The sequence below is a fragment of the Neovison vison genome, chromosome 5 (assembly GCF_020171115.1).
Source record: "Neovison vison isolate M4711 chromosome 5, ASM_NN_V1, whole genome shotgun sequence".
Lineage (NCBI taxonomy): Eukaryota > Metazoa > Chordata > Mammalia > Carnivora > Mustelidae > Neogale > Neogale vison.
The window spans coordinates 160,613,728-160,635,047 of NC_058095.1; the positions used below are offsets into that span (position 1 = coordinate 160,613,728).

The 21,320-nt window shown below is 40.7% G+C and overlaps 1 long non-coding RNA gene across 1 annotated transcript; it reads right to left on the bottom strand.

The window, feature by feature from the left end:
* Positions 1–222: 222 nt before the first annotated feature.
* On the bottom strand, positions 223–19,761 carry LOC122907897. The gene is made up of 4 exons (XR_006384778.1): positions 19,603–19,761; positions 13,562–13,727; positions 9,820–9,871; positions 223–450 (listed from the first exon to the last, which is right to left on the bottom strand). It is a non-coding gene; the product is annotated as an uncharacterized LOC122907897 (long non-coding RNA).
* Between the last annotated feature and the right edge of the window lie 1,559 nt (positions 19,762–21,320).

Below are 21,320 nucleotides of genomic sequence, written 5' to 3' on the forward strand. Positions count from 1 at the left end.
CTATTTCCAAGAGATGAAATATTGGTGGCTCGGTGGGTTGGGCCGCTGCCTTCGGCTCAGGTCGTGGTCTCAGGGTCCTGGGATCGAGTCCCGCATCGGGCTCTCTGCTCAGCGGGGAGCCTGCTTCCTCCTCTCTCTCTCTCTCTGCCTGCCTCTCTGCCTACTTGTGGTCTCTCTTTGTCAAATAAATAAATAAAAAATCTTTAAAAAAAAAAAAAAAGAAATATTGCTTCCACTATTTTCAGATCTTTGTGCAGTTGAAGTCAGAAATCTAAATGAAAATACAGCTTTTGCCTCTTCCCAACCTTTGAGGTTGGATGATCCGTTTCTTGCAGCTTCAGTCTGTTCCTCTAGACGTGCGATGCCAGCGGGGACGAGCACACTCGGTGGGAGGGCGTGTGAAACACGCGCTGTTGTGACAGTGCTCCATGTCTGTTTAGCTGTGACGGTCTGAAGAAAATGGGGACCGGTGGTCAGTTGCAATTCAAAGCATTTTAGAAATCCAGTAGGTAGAAATAAATAAATACCTAAGTTATGTATCCGATACAAAAGTAGGTGTTCAGTCATGGGCCAGTAAGTTTTCACCAACTTATAAAACCATATTGACATCCAACAGTCTGACACACAGAATAAGAAGCAGATGAACACAGTGACAATAAACATCTTTTCTTGTATCCTTGAGAGACCTAAAGTCCCAGGACAAGCCACACTCTCCAATCTGACAGGTGAGGTCAGCTTACCTGAGTAGAAGCTACTAGAAATACAGTCTGAATGAAAGACTTGAATAGCAGCGCTAATAACTACGGAAACCGAGTGAGGCCAGCGTGAGAGTAAGACTCCCCAGTGCCTGATGCTAGGAGGGGGCTATAGGCTTCATGAGTTTGCCTCCAGAATCTTGCCAGGCTCTTTGAGTGAGGAATGGAGAAAAATCCCCTTTTGGCTCTGACGGTGGAGTGGAAAGTAGCGCTTATAAAATATGCTCAAAGAGTTTTCCCAAACTACTGTCCAAGTGCAGAGAAAGACTTCACCTGAGCCTGGGGGGCGGAGGTGGGGGAGTCACTGATGTCACCGTAGGCCCTCCAGCCTTCTGTCTCACCTGCGGGAGGGGTGGGAAAGCTAAGTACAACACTTCGAAGGTCACATGTCAGGAACACGAGCCCACGAACAGATCGAGTTTCAGTAATGAGTTTATAGAACAATTCCCTGTGCACACTTTACCACCACACAAGGAGTGTATTTGCAGTTAAAAGCAGTGCGAGACACTGATGCTCTAAGACCAGGAGGACGTTAGGGAAGACCAAAGTCAATACAGGAGACAGAAGCAAGGACATCAGAGGCATCCAAAGACTGGTACCCACAGCTCCGGCACAGACCCTGTACATGCCTCACAGTATAACAGTTTAAGAAATCAAGCATGGCAGAGATATGTGATCCTGCGTTTGCTACTGGCGAAACAGAGGGCCATCCTCATCACACCATGTTGTTTGAACTCTGTGAGAGCCGTTTCAAAAAATTCTAAGTCTGTGATACAATCACATTCACCTTGTAGAATATTTCTACAGCAGCTCTTTAGGAAATGAATTGGTAGTTGCTAAGACTGAGGTGCTGGGTGAATGATGAGAAAAGACGAAAGTGTCAACCAGGCCCACGGTGAGCAGGGTCAAGTGGTCAGGCAGAGCACAGCGCTGTAGAAGCACCTAGTAAAGAAGTCTGTGTATGAGGTTACGATAGTCGTGGATGCTGGCATCCATTGTAGGGGTCCTGCTTTGGGCTACCATATGCATGATGGCACTGGTATGTGAAGAAGGAAGTTTAAAAAGAAAAACTGATTTGGAAGAATAGATGAATAGTTTCTGGTCGTTTTCAAGATAATCCCATGGAGATGCCCAGGGGCCACCGGAAACATGCTTCCAGAATTCAGAATTTTCAGTGATAGCGATATGGAACATGGGTGATAATAAGACCATGCAAGATGATGAAATTGCTTAAGAAAACTGTGTAGAATTGTATATTGACATGTAATTGTTGGACATAGGAAGTCAAAAGGAGAATTTAGAAATCTTGTCCTATAGGGGCACCTGGGTGGCTCAGTGGGTTAAAGCCTCTGCCTTCGGTTCAGGTCATGATCTCAGGTCCTGGGATCGAGCCCCACGTCGGGCTCTCTGCTCCACGGGGAGCCTGCTTCCTCCTCTCTCTCTCTCTCTCTCTCTCTGCCTACTTGTGATTTCTCTCTCTTTCTATCAAATAAATAAAATCCTAAAAAAAAAAGAAAGAAAGAAAGAAAGAAATCCTGTCCTTCATAGAAAGCAAATAAGCAAATGTTTTGACAGGGATGCTTGGAAAACAGAATTTTATGTAAGGAAAGTCAAGGGCTGTAAAGACTCAAATGATATCAGGGAAAAATAGATTATCTTAGCAAGTTTGAGAGTATTTCACTACCAACTTTCTATTTTTGCTAAAAATATCATGAAAACTAAAATGCCTTCTTCCATCATTTCACTAATACTCTGTCCTTTTAAAATACTTTATAATTTCACAAGCCAGTGAATGCCAAAAATGCAATGCTTCGTTCTTGGATTTGTTCCCTCTTCGGCGACCATACACATTTTTCCATCCAAATGCTTTGATTCCATATTCAGAAGTGCATCTACAAAGATGGAAAAGATCCTTTTAATTGAGAATCTAGGGTAGAGCCTGTCAAAAATACAAACAAATAAGACTTAGAAGAAGGCCAGTTAGACTTTGCTAGTGTTAGCGTGATGACTGGGGAGAGGTTGCACACGGAGACTGACGGTCAAGGATCAGCTCCCATTCCTCGTGCACTTGTACAGTGTGATTTGACCCCCCACGCCCCGCCCACTTCCCTTGAATCCGGGAGGGGCTGCCGACTGCTTGTAGCCAACACAACAGGACAGAAGTGGCTCTATGTGATGCACAGGGCTGGGTTACACAACACGAGGCAGTTTTCGCCTCGTCCCCTGGACCACTGGTTCTTAGAGCTCCGAACAAGACATCTGGATTCCCTGAGGCCGCGTGCTGCCAGGGAGCCAAACTGCCTGAAGATACGACCTGAGAGAGTTTTGTTCAATCATCCCAGGCTTCAGTCTGTCCAGCAGTAACGAAGGACATGTGAGCGAACGAGCTTCTGGGCACCCCAAATTTCCAGCCGTGCGGTGCTGCAGCTGAGCCCCAGGTGTGAAGCAGGGACAAGCCATCCCTGCTGTCACACTTCCTAACTCCTCACCCCCAGGATCCGTGAGGGGGTCTGTCGCTCTCAGGTACAGATAGCCTCTTTCTACCCCCTCTCGTTTATTGATTAGTTGCCCAATTTGGCCTGAGTCCTTGCGTCTGGGCACTAAAATCCCTTCCTCACTGTACCCTCCGGGACCCCTAGTTCTGATATTCCATGAAACTTACACTTAGCTTATACGTAGCTGTATGCTAATACTCACCACCCGGTGTTTTAAGTTTATTTTTCCTTCTGACGGCCTAGATAACCTACCATCTGACACTTAGTTCAATGCATTTTGCTGGAAGATGAATGAAAGAACTTGGGGCATCTGGGTGGCTCAGTGGGTTGGGCCAATACCTTTGGCTCGGGTCATGATCCCAGAGTCTTGGGATCCCATCCCGCATCACGCTCTCTGCTCAGCGGGGAACCTGCTTCTCCCCCTCTCCCTCTCTCTCTGCCTGCCTCTCTGCCTACTTGTGATCTCTGTCTGTCAAATAAATAAGTAAAATCTTTAAAAAAAAAAATTTAAGAACTTTTCTTATGTTACCTTGGGAAGGCTGCACGCCAAAACCAATGAGCCCTAAGGACAAGTGTGGTTAAAGGAGAACATGGGATTACCACTGTGTTACCAGATTGTGATTCAAGTATTTGCTACAATGTGTGCACGCGCGCTCTCATGGAATGTGAAAACAAAGTACTGGCCATCTAAATATGGAGTATGTGTTTTATTTATACGTATCCTATGATGGAGTTAGTATGCAAATTTAATTTCAGATCATATTTTTTAAATGGAAACAGGGAAGTATAACAAACCAGGACAACCTGATATCCACAGTTCTCTAAAAACTATTCAACACATGTTATAGGAGTGACCCTTTCCATGTGAATCATAAATTGAAAAAAATTAGAGCAAAATTTCTTCATTTAATTGATATAAAAACATCTCTTAGGAGAACTTATTGGGAGATACTAAAAATATAAAGTCTCAGTATTTTAGACCAAAAACATTAGAAATGGCATAACTTTCTTTTCTCTTTTCTTACTTTCCTTTTCTTTGTATTCTTGCTCTGTCATATGCAAATGGCCAGGTGTAATAGAAAGGTAATGTGCTAATTTTTAAGTCATAAAAACGAGATTAGACCTCTGATTCTCCAACAGAGCAGTAATGTGGTACCAGAAACCCAATGTAACCATTTTTACTTTTTTGTTGCCTCATGTGACAAGTATCAAAACGCTGCCTGAAGGGGTTTGTTATGACATGGGAGGGGACACCACAGGTCATGTCATCAGTGCCTGCTGTAGAGGGGACACTCCTGAAATTAAAGAATGAGTACTGGACTGAAGGGTAATGAGATGCATAGATTTTTTTTTTTAAGATTTTATCTATTTATTTGACAGAGATCACAAGTAGGCAGAGAGGCAGGCAGAGAGAGAGGAGGAAGCAGGCTCCACGCCGAGCAGAGAGCCCCATGCGAGGCTCAATCCCAGGACCCTGGGACGGTGACCTGAGTCGAAGGCAGAGGCTTTAACCCACTGAACCACCCAGGCGCCTGAGATGCATAGATCTTGAAACGGACTTCTCCCACCCAAGTGCTACCCAGGCCCAACCCTGCTCAGCTTCTGAGATCAGAGAAGATAGGCCACAGACTTGAAGTGGACTTCGAATGCTACTAGGAAAATGAATCACGAGCTATACCCCACTCACGCCATACATTTGATTAAAATAATGATTAAATAATTATTGTATCTTGTGAAGCTTAAGAATAGAAACTGGTCTGCTCTTCTATACACAATATTATTATACACAATAATACTATTTTACAATAAAAGGACACTTAGGCTCAGAGGCTTAAGTTGAATTTTCCCCCCTAAATAAGTACTCTCTCTCTCTCTCTATATATATATATATATCTATATATATATATATGAAGTAGTATTAACGATCATGCCAATAACTCGAGCTTGAAAGGTAGTATGTATTAGGCATCACGTAAATCACTCTGAGGTCTTCATAAAGGTCTTACATCCCTGACTTTGGCTTCTTCTCTGCACTATGTGTGGCTGATAGTGGATTCATCCTCTGCCCAAAAGTCATTTCTTAATTTCAGCATAATTTGCCATCTGGAGAGGCTAGGAATGAGGAGCTGTTTTATTTCCAAACCCAGCAAACTCTGGCAACGCCACATGTACCGGTTCTTTTTCCAGATTACCTCTCTCCTCCAACATTTATCAAAGGCCATGAGATGAAGCCAAGTGGCTCTCATATTACTGTCCTGCCTGAAAATCTCTTTTCTACATTTAAGCTTCACTAATAATTTTTTTTAAGATTTTATTTATTTATTTGACAGAGAGAGAGATCACAAGTAGGCAGAGCAGCAGGCGGTGGTGGGGGGGAAGGGACGGGGAGGCGGGTGGAAGCAAGCTCCCTGCTGAGCAGAGCACCCAATGCGGTGTTCGATCCCAGGACCCTGAGATCATGACCTGAGCTGAAGGCAGAGGCTTAACCCACTGAGCCACATAGGCACCCCCTTTTTAAAAATTCTTATGTTACTCTAGCCAGTGATATCACAAAACTTTCTGCTACTATATAACAAGGATTTCCTTTTTGCTAGCTTTTAATATTATTTTTCTGATTTTCCTTCAGTGGGGTCCCAAAAGCCTCCTTGAGACCCACCAGGCTTTAGCTCATACTCTGTCCAAGCCTCCCTCATGAACAGTGTCCCTAATACCCTCCTTGCTTCTCTCCACCACTGTGTCCCCGAGCTAATGCCACATGCTTGGCTTCTTACAGCAGCTGCTTCCTTCTTGGTTCCAAAGTATGTTTTAATTCACCTTAAACCAGTGGCTTTGAACATCAACAATCATTTTACTGCTGACTAATCTGCTATGTGGGCCGGACTTGGAGAGGCACCTTGTCTCTGTCTCATGAAGAAACGGCAAGAGCAGCTGGAAGGCAGAGATGGCTTGACCTCAGGGACTGAAACCATCAAAGTTCTCATGCATGCCTGACAATTGACGCTGGCTGTGGGCTGGGACTTCAGTGGGGCTATGTGTTCATCAAAAGAGGCTGCTATAACAAAATACCACAGGTTGTTTAACTCAAACAATACACGCTTATTTCTCACAGTTCTGCATGCTGGGAAGTTCAAGATCAACGTGCCCAGCAGATTTGGCTCTTAGTATGAGTCCTCTTCCTACCTTGCAGATCGCTGCCATCTCACTGAGCCTCTCATGGTAAAGAGGGGAAGCTCTGGTGTCTCTTTTTCTTCCTACAAGGGCACTAATCTTACCATGGGGGTCTCCCTTCAGGACCTCAGCAAAATCTAATTAACATCCAAAGTCCCACCGCCAAATACCATCATATTGAAGATTAGGGCTTCAACATATGGATTTGGGAAGACACAATCATTCAGTCCACAATAGACTGTCAGCCAGAACACTCATGTATAGTGTCTCTCCAAGCTGCTGTTGGGTTTTATCCCAACATGATGACAAGATTCTAAAAATGAACATCTTGAGGAAACAGAGCAGAAGGGCATGACCGAGCTCTGCTCTGAATGCCTATGCATCACATTCACTAAGCTCTCTCCTCTGGGGTACCCTAGATCCCACTCAGGTTCAGAGGGATGAAATTCACTCACTCAAAGACAGCAGAGGTACACCACATGGTAAGAAGGACATGTGGAATGGGGCTACTGTGGCACCCACTTTGGGAAGTACAGTCACCACAGTGGGCGAGGTTCCCTTTATCTACAGTGAAAAATGGTAAACCCCAATACAGCCCAAGAATTTATAAGGAAAAACTCTCCTACAAATATAAAAACACCATCTCCTTAATTGGAGAGCCTTAATTTATTTTGAAAAAGAAGGAAAGAAAGAAAGAAAGAAAGAAAGAAAGAAAGAAAGAAAATGAATCAAGGAAGTGGCAATACGTGTCTTACAAGATTTCAGAATTGTTATGGACTAGAGGCCACTGTGTGCCTACCATTCTCCCCCTTCTGGAACAGTGCTGAAAGTCCTTATTCTGTTTCTGGGTCACAATTAACTACTGGGTGTGTGGTAACTTCTCTCTTTACTTCACAGGTCTTCAGACTGGAAGGATATCCTCGAATAGCAGTACAGAGGAACTATACTCAAGAAGCATCCTCCACACACGGACAGGACCTAGATGGGGCAATGGGACAGTTCTCAGTGGTATCAGGAGGGCATGAGCCTGTGGGTTCCTGGGGGAGGGTTCACATGTATTTTGCACATGAGAAGGAAATGCATAGTTGTGGACAGGTTATGACAGGTTGTATTTTTCAAGAGGTCCTCTACAAGGTATATCACCCTACATGCTTTTCTTAACACGTTCATTAGCATTCCTCCCACCAGGTGGTGGGTTCTCTGTCCCTTCTCCTTGAACCTGGGTGAAATGCTGTGAATAGACCAAAAGGAATACTAGTGACTACCAAGGCTGGGTCATAAGCCAGTCATACTTCTTCCCTTTATCTCTTTGGGATACTCACTTGGGAAGCTGGCAAATGTGCTGTCAGAAAGCCAAGTAGTCACATGATAAGAACATGTGCACGTGAAAGAAAGCCCCAGCTGAAATCCCAGCTGATATCCAGCCCCCGCTGTCAGGCCAAGCGATCCGTATGCTGATTCTAGTCCCAGCTGTCAAATAACTCCAGCCCTTGGGCTGGCCCGGCTGATGCTGAGCTGTCTACACGGAGCTCTGACCACACTGCAGAACTGCAGGCAAACTAATCATTGCTGCTTTCACACTCTTGAGCTCTGGGGTCCTCTCCTGCCGCACTACACAGCTAGAACAGGACACTTCAGCTAATATGAATCCACTGCTGCTTTTAACAAAGGGGCTTCCTTGCATCCTCCTATCAAGACCTGAAAATCTTGAATTCATATTGATATTATTATCCCATATATTTAGATTAAATAAACCATTGTTTCACAATCTCCAGTAGCAGGACTGCCAACTTCAAACCAAAAACAAGTAATTTAAGTCGGGGAAAAAAAAAAAAAAAGGCATGCTGGGGGGAGGGCATGTATGAGCTCATTGGTTCATTCCACCTTATCTCACTCAATACCTCATTTTATCAAGACAGACTCCAAAACACACACACATGCACAACATGATCTTCAAGCAGAGACTGTCAACTCAGATTTGTCCTATGGGCCTTATTACACAATCATATGATGAGTGTCATTTGGAAATGGTTATGCTAGAGGTAAGGCCCTCCTTTGCCAAGTATAATCTTTACTTCCCTACAAAATCTAGCCTAGAAGACTTTGCGAGGTTAGTTTCACATCACATTTCCCCACGGGAATTAATGTCAAAACATATATTTAAAAATAAATGGTAGAAACCCAAAGTATAAGTAGTACGATCTACTCTAAAAGAATTACACTCATATATGTATATCTACACATGTATATATGCACGCACACTGTAACATTATTTCACATAGATATCAGGTTCTTATTCTGAGTGTCAAATTTTGTTTCCTTGTTTTCCCCTTTCTCTTCATCCATTCTTTCAGCTCCCAAGCATTTCCAAAAATTGTTGCATTTCAGATCACACTGCCAGCTGCATATTTTCTGTCTTACTAATCTGCAGACATCACTCACTTGATAACACTTCACCCAGCTGTCTACCCCAGGCTTAAATGACTTTCTGATTTCTGAACAAGAAGTAGCTACACAAATAATGGCTCCAGGCCAAGGTCTTTGGCAGTGTGGTTTTATCCACCAGGCCTGGCCCAGAGCAACCTTAAGAAAAATGGCTTTTTAATTTCTATTAAGAGTCTACATTTTTATCCTATCAAGTGACAAAGAATACAATTAGCGACTTGCTATATGGCTTGTCACACACATATCTTAGTGTTTTTTTATCTCATTTCACTTCCCTTGGGGTTTATCAGAGAGGCAAGATTTTCTTCCCTTTTTTTTTCTCTTTTTTCTTCTTTTTTTTCTTTTTCCTTTTTCTTTCCCTTTCCCCCTCCGTACAATGTTACTATGACTCTGGCAGCATTTTCTCCTCCTTTTTGTTATAATCAAAATACACCTCGTCCTTCAGGAGGCTCTTAATTGTTATCAGCTGGAAAAAGCTATCGGAAACTTGGAGTTAATGCTCCCTCATAGGTGAAGTCTCAACTGTGTCAACCCTTTGAGCACAGCCCAGGCCTCCTTTCTAATACATGTTGCAAGGGAAGTTTGGTAACTGAAAGAAATAATGGGCCGAACAATTAAAATGTCATTAATTAAAATGTGCATTCAAAAAGCCAATAATAATCATAAATAATAAAATAATAGCAGCAATGCACACACACACACAAATTGATAAGACGCAAAGAACCTAATGGAGCTGGATGGAACCACAGAAGACGTGAAAAGTCACGATTTTGTTCACTCTTAAGGAAAAACTCAAGAAATAGAAATTGCAGCCATTCTATCAAACATGCTGACAAACAGCCAATAAATGTTTTAGGAAAAAAAAAAACCCTTATTAGTTAAAAAAGATAGAACGAGAACAAAAATATCTGTTACAGACATTTTTCTGACTTAGAGAGAGAAAAGGTGGTACTTACTCAGAATCTGTTACCCTTTAGTCAGCTTGGGCTGTTTTGGCATCATTTGACTCTGAAAATGCAAAATGGATTTCATGTGAATGATACAAGATGCCTCCAGGCTAGGTCAGAGACAAACAACGGACCCTCAGAAGTGGATAGTTAATTCTTAGCCTGCTCCATTAAATTTTGCCAAATCTTCCCACTGCAATAATAGTCGGGTCCTTAATTCTCTTTTTACCAGGTTCATTATAAACTGTACTAGTAAATATGCTGGAAAGTGCATTTAAAGCTAAAAGGAATAATGGCAAACAGCACTGATAACCTCTTATACCGCAAACCCCCTTTTTATTAACTTTTTTTAAACTTAAATAAAACCTAGAAAAAGAATTCATTGGAACTTTGCAAATGAACTTGAAAAAAGTATTATTTTTCTCCAGAATGAGTAGGCTGAATCTCAAAGTGCAGTTTAAATCAGTCCATTGCATTCTCAATAATATCTTAAATATGGGGCAATTATAGTTCTCTCCTAAATCTCCTGACTTCTCGCAACGGGAATATTAAGCAAAATTGTAGATAGGTCTCAAAATTGGATTGCACTTTATCCTGCTCTCTAGACCAAAACCAAGATGAGCTGAGCTTGCCAATCACAGTCCCTTCTGCATATGAGATTATTTTATCAAAATAAGGGAAGAAAAGGAAACAATATGTCTTTTCAAGGACTAGAAAGTATGCAAATAGCTTTCAACTGCCCCTTTATGATGGAAATGCAAAGGAAGGGGGCCGTGTAGGAGGAGGGCTGGCGGCCCTGTATTATTCCCATTCAGGGGTGCTCCTTCCAACCGGACTCTGTCCATCTGCGTGAGACAGTGACATTGCTGTCTGACAGTCTTTTCCTTTCACAAAGGCTTGGTGACTATCACTTCTCTCTGTTGGCATTCTTCTTTGAAATTTCAAGCAACTTTAGTGTAAAGGATACCCAAATCTGGTCCTTTTTTTTTTTTTTTTCTTGTCATTTTTTATGAATAAATGAAAGAAATACTCCTGAACACCTGCGTGGCTTATGTGGTAAAGCCTCTGCCTTGGCTCCGGCCCTGCGCTGGGCTTCCTGCTCAGCAGGAAATCTGGTTCTTCCTCTCCCTCTGTCCCTCCCTTCGCTTGTGCACGCCCCCCCCACCATGTCCCCTCAAATAAATAAATAAAATCTTGAAAGAAAGAAAGAAAGAAACCCTCAGTCCATACTTCATGCCTTAAACCAGACTGGTAAACAGATAATCCTGCCCTAATCTCATCTTGACAATGTTTTTTTTCTAAGACAATATTACTGCGTTTGCCTACTCCTCAGAAATTACCCATCCCCTGTACTCTGGCTGTGGAATAAATAAGCACCGAGCATATCCAGGACAGTGAATCTCTGTTTTTCACTTTTGGGCATTTTGCTTTATAGCTGGTCACAAGCTACTACTTTATTGATGTGTTTCTTTTTCATCGACTTGTATGTAAGCTGTATGAGGCCAGGGAGCTTTTTCTAATTCATAGCTGCGACCCCGTAAATTAGATCAATGTTTGACTGTCAATAGTCAATGAACATTTGCAGAATTAGTGGGACAATATATTTTGAATGAATAGACGTACTAAACTCATAATTCATATTAGATGACTAGGATATGATGTAATACCTCAGATTCCAGGTCTCAAATATCTTAGAACACTTATTTTAAGAATATTGCCAATAAACAAAGGAATTGGCATGTTTTACTATATCACCTCTAAAGAAAAACCCGGATAATATAAATATTATTCTTAATGCTCACATTGATGAGACACTAGGATTGGATGGATTTGGTAGAAAAATATACACCATGTTCTTCAGTCTTGGATCTCGCCAGCCATTGTTCAAGGGAATCCTGTAAATTTGTCTGTGCCTAGGAGGTTCAATTTAAATTTATTTACCAAGTATTAGAATATGAATTATAATAATAAAAATGTTAAGATTATCCTTGATGAAAAAGCTGACTTTCACAGCAGGCAGTAAGCTGTTATTATGAGAAGTTGGAGAAGATGAAACTTTATAAACTACGCTCAAGAAGAGTTTTGACCAATTCACACCGCTCAGAGCTGTTCCTGAAAATTGTAAACTCAGTTTTATTGTGATGGAAATCTCTTCAGAATGTTCCCTGAACCACTGGATTGGTTACAGTAGTATTTGTCATTCATTTGGTTTTTATTTTATTTTATTCTTTTAAATTTTTTATTTATTTGAGAGAGAGAGAGAGAGAAGGAGAGCATGAGTTGGAGGAGAGGCAGAGGGAACCAGAAAAGCAGATTAACTGCTAAGCATGGAGGCCCACCTGGACTTGACCCCAGGACCCTGAGATGACGACATGACCTGAGGGCAGATGCTTAACTGACTGAGCCACCCAGGTGCCCCTCATTCAGTTTTTAAAAACTTTTTTGATGGCCATATTAAAAATATTCACTTTTCTAAAAACCATGTTACTTCGCATGCATTTAGAATGATAAGCTGTGTATCATCAGGACGGAGGGAAAACAAACAAACGAACTGTCTTTTAAATATATTCAAAATTTGGGATGCCTGGGTGGCTCAGTCTGTTAAGCCTCTACCTTCAGCTCAGGTCAAGATCCCAGGGTCCCAAAATCAAGTCCTGCATCAGGCTCCTTGTTCAGTGGGGAGCTTGCTTTTCCTTCAACCTGCCGCTCTTCCTGCTTTCTCTCTCTCTCTCTCTGTGACAAATAAATAAATCTCTCTCTCTCAATCTTTCTCTCTCTCTCTCTCTCTATATATATATATATATATATATATATATTCTGAATTTTAAGAAATGCATTTGGGGAAAAACTAAGGTATATTTTGAACTGAAAGGAAAATAATTTAAAACTCCAATCTTGATTAATTTAAAAGACAAAAAATAAGATTTACTGTGCATGAATTTAAAAAGTCTAAATAGATCCATGAATAATGGGATTTATATTGAAAACATCAGCAAATTGAGCTTCCTACTTTACAGTAAATAAACACAGAGCATACAAGTAAAATCAGGATAGGCTCTAGGGACCAGGACTTACAAATGAGCATTTACACAAACCATTTCCAAGATTATTGGGGGGGGGTGGCAGAATAAAAGGATCAACTTTAAAGTTTTCTTTTACCCTAATAATCCATGTTATTCAAGTTCTGACAATGTTACTGTGAGGTCCGATCAGGCAGCTAACTGTGATGGAAAGACAGGGCTCCCTAATTAGCCATGAAGAAGGTCCTTGTGGAGGGAAGCAGATAACTTTTTCCTTCCATAGCATGAAATTGTAGACCTCGGGTCATTCGAATGACATCTTTTATTACTGCTGAATACAGAAATATGCTGTAATACAGAAGCCGCCCCTGGAGAGCTGAGTTATGGATTATTCTACCTAGGAAGAAGACAGACACTCACTTTAAAGCATTGTTCCATCCTAATACCAACAAGACTACATTACTTCTCCTGCTGGTAGCAGCAAACACTGCGACTGTGGGCTTTATATGGGTTCCTTTGTTATCGACCCCATTTCCCAGGGTTGACTTGTCTTTATGGTTATTTTAAGTCACACATGGAAACTACACTCACTGTATATGACTTGTCAGCTCAACTAAACTATTTTACAAAATTGTACAGTGCTTGTTAAGAGCGCAGTATGGTCTTAAAAATGAAGCAACACATTTATTTTTTTTTTTTAAGTCCATTAAAAATAACATGAAGCAACTCACCAAACAGTCCTGGAGGAGAGCGAGTTACATTCTTCATATGGTACCAGCTTCATTTATCAAGTCTGAGCAGTTCTGATATATGCCATAAATGGTAGCCAAAACAAGCGCTGGAGGTACTCACGAGGGGCACACGATGGAGGAGATGCAATGTCATGAGAAGCATCGCCTTTGGAGGGGAAATTCCCATGACTCGGTTTTGGTAGTATATGAAATTCAATCAGCAGCATTTATCAAAAACTTTGATAATTTGAGATAAGGAAAATAGTTATTTACAGCTATTTTTTTTTTAAAGATTTTATTTATTTATTTGACAGAGAGAAATTACAAGTAGACGGAGAGGCAGGCAGAGAGAGAGAGAGAGAGGGAAGCAGGCTCCCTGCTGAGCAGAGAGCCCGATGCGGGACTCGATCCCAGGACCCTGAGATCATGACCTGAGCCGAAGGCAGCGACTTAACCCACTGAGCCACCCAGGCATCCCACAGCTATTGTTTTTTACTGATGTCTAAGTATTACCATTAATTCTCATAGTGATGGACTTGTTTATAAAAATACGAAATCTTCATTTTAGTTAACATAAACAGGCGACAACAGTCGCATCTGTTTTGATAAAATTAAAACAGTAAAAAAAATTTTAAAGATATTATTTATTTATTTTAGAGAGAGAGCAAATGGGGGTAGGAGGAGAGGGAGAGAGAGAGAAGCCGAGTCCCCACTGAGTACCAAGCCCCAAGTTCCTGAGATCATGACCTTAGTTGAAACCAAGAGTCAGATGCTTACCAGACTGAGCCACCCAGGTATCCCAAACAGAAAAAAAAAAAAAAAAACGTAGTTTAACTTTCCCTAATGACAGATAAATCAGATGTAGTGGGAAAGAGCATAATTCAGAAACAAATTCTAAAGGAGGTTCTAAACTGGACTTGGAAAAAAAGAAACCTCAAAACTATGCATTTCTTGGACATGGGTGACAATGGACATGCTAGAAATCATTGTAGGGAACTTAGAATTTACGTTGTTGACTTGACTATCATTCTGGCAATAATTTTTCTTTTGGTTTAATGAACTTAGACACGCATGTTGGTAAGCAATGTCCTAGTCAATTTATGTAGGGATGTAATATAAGTAAGTCCCTAATTGGAGCCACCCTTTGGTAATGAGATCATGGTAATAAAATATCATCAATATGGACCAATGATAATTAACTATCTCAATCAAAGAAGAATGGATTTATTTTCATTAGACATATTTTTTCCAAGACCGAAGCAGGCTGGGAACAGAGAAGATTCTGTTCTAATTTCCCAGTATTCTTTCCCATCATCCCCTGACCCATCCCCATGTATATTTTATTTTTTTCCAGCATTGTATGCTTGGGTAAGAGTACAAAATATGAATGGCTTTTCTTCCTTCTATACACAGAATGCCAACACATTCTGAACATTGGGTGCATGAATTAAAATGTAGTAAGTTAGTTTTAGATGAGAAACTTGAGATTTGAGAGATTTGAGAAAGAGAGATTAAGAAAACTTCCTAACTTCTAAAAGCTAAAAAACAATGAAATTGGACTCAGGGAGGTCTAATCTAGACACTTCCTTTCCCTGCTATTCATATCAAATCCCATATACAGGATGGCAAGTGAGTGGTAATGTAATATGGATAAAAAGTCTGACATTTGTTGCACCAGCAAAATAATGCTCTCTCTTCTTAGCCCCTTAGCATCTTTCCTGATGTGCATCATCTCGATTTCACCAGTCACAGGTGCTCTGCAAGACTGTCCTATTTATAGAGAACTAGAGGCTCAGAAAGGCAAAGCCAAGGGGCCACGTTCCCAGTGGAAAAAAAAGCTCATGTTTCTACCATTATGAAGTAACTCGTCAAAAAAATGATTTTATAGCATCGCCGATTAAACTGGTTCAGCATTTCGCAACATTTTTTGTTTTTGTTTTTTCCCCCTCATTATCATTTATTTATTTATTTTACCTGAGGGAAATTAAATCTTTTTGTTTCTTAGGAATTTAACATTCTGGATTCATTTATTAGTTACTAAAGTCTGTTTTTGTTTTTTAAATTTAATTAATTAATTTTTTTTCAGTGATCCAAGATTCAGTGTTTATGCACACACAAGTGCTCTGTGCCCTCCTTAATACCCACCACTAGGCTCACCCAAACCCCCATCCCCCTTCCCCATCCCCTCCAAAACCTTCAGTCATTTTTATGGTGAATTGCTGAATGATCTCTAGGTAAGTGGACAAAAGGTTTAATACATTGTTTTTATTGACACCCACAACCCCACTCAGCCATTCTGGCTAATTGAGTTTTTGGAGCAAATCTGAAGAGTTTTTTTGTCATTCAGTAGGTGTCTTGGGTATTGATTAATAAAAATTACATCATAGACTGCTTATGGAATCACATGTGAAGTAAGCTGCATTGTTCACATTTGGGACCAGGTAATTTTTTGCTGTGGCGGACTGTCTTGTGCATGGCAGAACACTGACCAGCATCCCTAGTCTGTACCAACAGGATGGTATATGTTCCCCAGTTGCCTCCCACTGGGAACCCCTGGGTCGCATGCCTATCAATCTTGTGATGCAAATGGAGACTCCAGAACCTAGACTATTTCGAACTCAATTCTTCTGTTTCCAAGTTAGGACTGGGTTTTCTTGGGATTGTGTCACACTGACAATATATCCAGCATTGCCATGAAGTTGTGGTGACTCAAAAATTTGCCTCTCTTTGACCGCTGGTCAAAATCAGTTAACCTTTTAGAGAGTCAGAAACCATAGGCTAATACCATATTTCATTTATCTTTTTTTTTTTTTTTTAATCTACCTGGGCTTTACCCTAAAATTGACACAAAGTGGATGTTTTATATATATTTTATTCCTGGTGGTAAAGTTAACTGCATATTATTGATATGAGATAATATGATAGAGAACACTTTAGAAATAGGATATCAGTCTTAAGCAATGGATGAAAATCAAGATGCCAATGAAGTCATGAGGTGCTTTTGAAGGAATATTACCTCTAAATGTGTCTGTTTAAAGGAACAGGTGCACTGGTCATTCACATTGTTAAGTGGAAATCCTTTGCTCTGGAAAATAATAATAAAATGAAGGGGGGAAGAAAAGAAAAGAAAGAAAGAGGATAGGAAAACATATACTAGCATATACAGTTGAATACAAGATGTGTAAGATAGGGACTATGTCACCATTTTTTAAATTCATGGTTTTCTACTTCAATCAGTAGTTTTCGACTTGCACTCTAATATATTCAGTATCATGTGGCCAAAATGGACCTTATCTGAATTGCTTGCAAAAAGGAAACTTACCTAAAATGTAAATAAAATAGTCATTAAACATCCCATTATGGACATTGTTATTAGGTCCCTATTTTTTTTTTTTTTAATCATTTGAGGGGTGTCTGGGTAGCTCAATAGTTTAAGCATCTGCCTTCAGCCCAGGTCATGATCTTAGGGTCCTGGGATCCAGTTCTGCATTGGGTTCCCTGCTCCTGGGGAGTCTGCTTCTTCCTATGACTCTGCTTCTCCCCCTGCTTGTGCTCTCTTCCTCTCTCTCTCTCTGTCAAATAAATAAATAGATTCTTTTAAAAAAAATAAAGATCATTTGAGTGTTAAGTGTCAGCAGGTATACAGCTGTACACTCCTTGCCACTTCTTTCTCATGGATGATGCAACGCTTAGTGGTTTCAATAATCACAAAGCAGTTTGGAGTAGCTACCTCTGAAATACCTCTCTTTCTGCCACGTCAGCTTCAGAAGAGGCTGTGGCTGCTACCTCTAACAACCACATTCCTGTTTCTTCACTCCCTAGTTTGCTTCAAGAGCTCCAAATGCCTCTCTGGGCCCTTGTGAAAATTAAGTTGCTTGAGAACAAGAAGAAGCAAGCATAGCTGACTCTCCTTGTATTTACAAAAAAAAAAAAAAAAAGGAAAGAAGACAGTAAAAAGAAAAAGAAAAAAAAAAGTATTTACAAAGGTGCAAAACACCAGTGGGAATTAAACTTGAAATGTTATCTGTACAATGATGGAAAATAAGCAGGCTTAGAACTTTAGTATAATTATGCAACTATAGAATCACCCTGTGCACTAAAGACCGATCTCTTGGTCCCACTTTTTGTTTTAGATTACTATCCAGCCCCTTTACATTTTAGAGCCTAATAATAAAGTGGAAATGGCTAAAGAAAACACATTGTATCTTATCTGGAAACAAAGGAGACTGTTTTTACTTCTCAGCAAGGAGACGTTTGTGGCCTAAGGAAACTATGTATGTGCTAAACACACGTGGAGATAGATATCCGAATTTAATTTAAATACTTGGCAAGTACCAGCAATCAGTGCCTGGCTGATACACACTTCAGATGTCTCCCGGTCTGCTGCATGTCATTCTTCTATATGTTCAGACTGAGTCCAGCAAAAATGGTTTGCAACGAGCACACACACTGCGTCCACAATATTCCTTCACTTATTAAAAATAGCAATGAACCTCTGGGAGCTGTCTCATGGTAGCAGAATCTTGCTGATTTTAAGGGAAAAAAGACCTTTTTGGTATGATGGTTTGCAAAAAGAAAAAAAAAGACATAATTTGATTTAAGGGAAAAAAGACATTTTTGGTATGATGGTTTGTAAAAAGAAAAAAAAAAAGACATAATTTGATTTGGCATATCCAATCTAGCTGTGCCCTTAATAGTGTTTCGTCCCCCATCACTGCATGCATTTTTTTTATATAGTTTCCCTTTTTCACATAAATAAAACTAAATTGGCATCAGTAAGCATTTTTAAATTACTGAAAAGACCATAGTGTAGGTAGTGGTTATAAGAATGTTTTATAGGCTTTCCAAATAGTGTACTTAAACATGATACTTGGGTCAGATTTTATCTGTTTTAAAACTAAAATTACAAGATAGCACCTATCCTTAAATGTTTAAGACCACCAACGTGGCCATACTTGATGCTTCCAGATTAATTAGTTTTTACGTGCATCTCAAACACAGTTCCTCCTGTCATCTCTATGCAAATCTCTGAACCGCGAGCAAATGTGTCATTTATTAACAAAGTTGTAACTCTGTAGTGGTCTTTCTTTACAGTTTAGCTCTACACATGTTTGTGCATGTAAAATTGGTACAGGTGAGTACACTAATACATTACATGTGGGCCAGGGTCCATTAAACATCAAGCGAGGGTGACGTCCATCTGCCTGGCATATGATCTTCCCGAGCACACATGTCGGAGGGAGCACCAAATGGGTCTCGCCGTGATGGCCAAGTATGGAAGACAGCTTCTGCTTTCAGTTTGGAGTGATTCTTTTCTCCCTTTTACATTTATGACAAATACTTGGAGCAGTTTTTAGATCGCTTAGCCATAACATTTTGACACAAAATATTCTATTGCTCCTCTTTTACTCTTTTGATTATTTACATTTGAAACGCCTCTGAGAATGTGAAGCCAGTCGATAGCAAACAGTTATCATTAGTGACTACAGACGTGTGGAAATCAAAATCTTTTCCATCTCATACAACCAAAACCAAAGAAGGAAAGATTTAAAGGCTTGCCAAAAATATTTAAAACGGAGACAGACACTGCTAAGGGAAACAGTGTGAGAATTATCACAGGGGGAGAGTCTGGGGAGGTTCTGAAGGGCGGAAAAGGTACAATGGGCAGATAATGTCAAGAATTATTTCAAAATATCAGCTGTGGTTAAGGCAATGGAATATTCTTACATGTTGTCTCTCACATTTGGGGAGCATTTATCATGCTCCGGAAAGATAGGTGAAAGAAAGAATGTGTCAAGATTTTAACTCTGTAGAAAATGATATTTTGTTTCAGTTTTGCACCCTGTATTTCGTTAGATAAAAATTAGTAAACGCTGGAAATTTCACACTTGAAAAGCTTGGAAAATAGAGCAAAATCAGAATCATATTTTTAATTCCAAATTCATTGAACTATATGCCTGCTAGTTTAAATTAAACAGAATTAGCAGTTCTGAAGTACAATCAGCTCAGAAGCTGAGCTTCAAATCAGGAGTAATTGTTACCTGAATAAGGTGATGGAGAAGAGTCTTAGTAGGTAGGAACCTTCCAAAGCCGCCTCCATCTAAAAGTGAGTGCTTGTTAATACAGGAGTAACTTTATCCAAGACTGGATTTAACAATCCAGTTTTAGAGGTTATCAAAATGTACGAAGCTTGCAGTTTAAAAATTAACAAACCAAATACTTTTCGAAAATGAAAATCCTTTAGGAAGCAGTCGTCCGGTCTTGGTTGGTGAGGAAGTCTGTGAAGAGTTTCCCCAGTGCCTCCGTAGCATCAAGAAAATGCAGAGGTTTGCAGGTCAGCTACGCTACCTGTCCTGGCCACGCACCTTCCTCTTCCCGAGAGCACTTCTCCCTGCCCTGGCCCAGCCCCCACCCTTTAAGAACACAAGACCTGGAGTGTTTAATCCTGCTCTTAAGGATTTTAAAACTTCAATATTCTAAGAACAGAGCCTTCAATATCACCTGACGGGGCTTATCAGTTTAGACCGAAGCTATTTAGCTGTGGCTGGTCTTTTGACTTAACAATGGCAGCAACAAAAAGCGGTTTAAGAATGTCTGAGCTCCTGGGGCGCCTGGGTGGCTCAGTGGGCTAAGCCTCTGCCTTCAGCTCAGGTCATGATCTCAGAGTCCTGGGATCGAGTCCCACATCGGGCTTTCTGCTCGGCGGGGAGCCTGCTTCCTCCTCTCTCTCTCTCTCTCTCTCTCTGCCTACTTGTGATTTCCGTCTGATAAATAAATAAATAAAATCTTAAAAAAAAAAAAAGAAAAAAAAGTCTGAGTTCCTGCTTATACTAAACAAATATCAAAACATTTAGCATAAAATCTATACCAAATCAGTACCTTGATAAACTTCTTAGGAAATTGTATAAATGGAATAGAACGTACTTATCTAGGAATTAAACTTAAAAATCTCATTAATTTCTCAAAATGAAAAATAAAGACTCTTTCTGTCACTTTGTGTATTATATAATGACCAGAGACTCTGGAAAAGGCAAAACGAGGAAGACAATTAAGACCAGTGGTTTCAGGAGAGTAGGGAGCAATGGCTAGGCAAAACCGAGAGTTTTAGGGCAGTGACAGGACTCTGAGCGATACATATTACCATGAGGGATACCCAAACCCACAGAAGGTACAACACTGAGTCTGCTTCCCAAGGTGAGCTCTCAGCTTTGCGTAGCTGTGAAGCATCAGTGTAGGTTCCTCTGAGTAAAAGATGTTCCACCTTGGTGAATAATTCTGATAATGGAGGAGTCCACATTTTTGGAGGAGTCCACAATTTTGTTGGAAACTTAAAATTGCTCTTAAAAGGTAGAGTCTTCAGAAAGAAGGAATAAGTGCCATGGAAAACTATGGTATACTAAAGGACACATGATCAAAGAACAGGAGTGCACCACCTTTAAAAAAGAGAAGCGAGTGTCTCAGTTAGTGAAGTGTCTGCTTTAGGCTCATGTCATGATCATAGGGTCCTGGAATCGAGTCCTGAGTCTGGCTCCCTGATCAGCGGGGAGCCTGCTTCTCCCTCTGCCCTCTGCCTCTCTCCTGCTTGTGTGTTCCCCACACCCGTCTTTTCTGACAAATAAATAAGTAACATCTTTAAAAAAGAGAGGGGGGGCGCCTGGGTGGCTCAGTGGGTTAAAGCTTCTGCCTTCAGCTGGGGTCGTGATCCCAGAGTCCTGGGATCGAGCCGCACGTCGGGGTCTCTGCTTGGCGGGGTCTCTAC